General features: G+C 44.1%; 1 long non-coding RNA gene across 1 annotated transcript in view; it reads right to left on the minus strand.

The window, feature by feature from the left end:
* LOC107574980 (uncharacterized) overlaps window positions 1-556 on the minus strand; it is a 5,426-nt gene that overhangs the window by 873 nt on the left and 3,997 nt on the right. The gene's annotated exons all lie outside the window — the stretch shown is intronic.

Below are 556 nucleotides of genomic sequence, written 5' to 3' on the forward strand. Positions count from 1 at the left end.
ATAAAGTAATTGAAATAGTTACACTACTTGTTACATTTTAAATAGAGCAACTTGTAATCTGTAACCCGTTACATTTCCAAAGTAACCTTCCCAGCACTGCTGATAATAAAGTCTGTCCTCAAGACTTGGAGAGAGATTTCTCACAGAAGCGGCAGAAGCCAGCGCACGACAGGAAGTCTGACAGGAAGTGAGCGTGAGGTTAGGGTTAGGGACCGACCGCATCGTTCGGGGAGATGTTGTTGTCGTCTCCGGAGCTCAACTCGGCCACCAGCTCGTCTGCCACCTCGTTGTAGGACGTCACCACTTTCTTCTGCACCTTCTCACACACCTTCATGGAGAAATGCCGCAAGCCCTTGCCGTTCTTATCGCCCTTCCTGCTGCGCCTGAGAGAACAAAACGATTCGTCTAAGAGCCTGAATAACATCACATCAGCTTTAATAAGAGCGAAACCATGCATAACCCTGACAATTTTCAGTTTTGGGTGGGTGAACTATACCTTCAATCAGTTTTATTATTATTATTATTACTATGGAAATATGAAATGATTTCTTTAATG

Source organism: Sinocyclocheilus grahami, unplaced genomic scaffold, assembly GCF_001515645.1.
Source record: "Sinocyclocheilus grahami isolate Dianchi unplaced genomic scaffold, SAMN03320097.WGS_v1.1 scaffold2424.1, whole genome shotgun sequence".
Classification (NCBI taxonomy): Eukaryota; Metazoa; Chordata; class Actinopteri; order Cypriniformes; family Cyprinidae; genus Sinocyclocheilus; species Sinocyclocheilus grahami.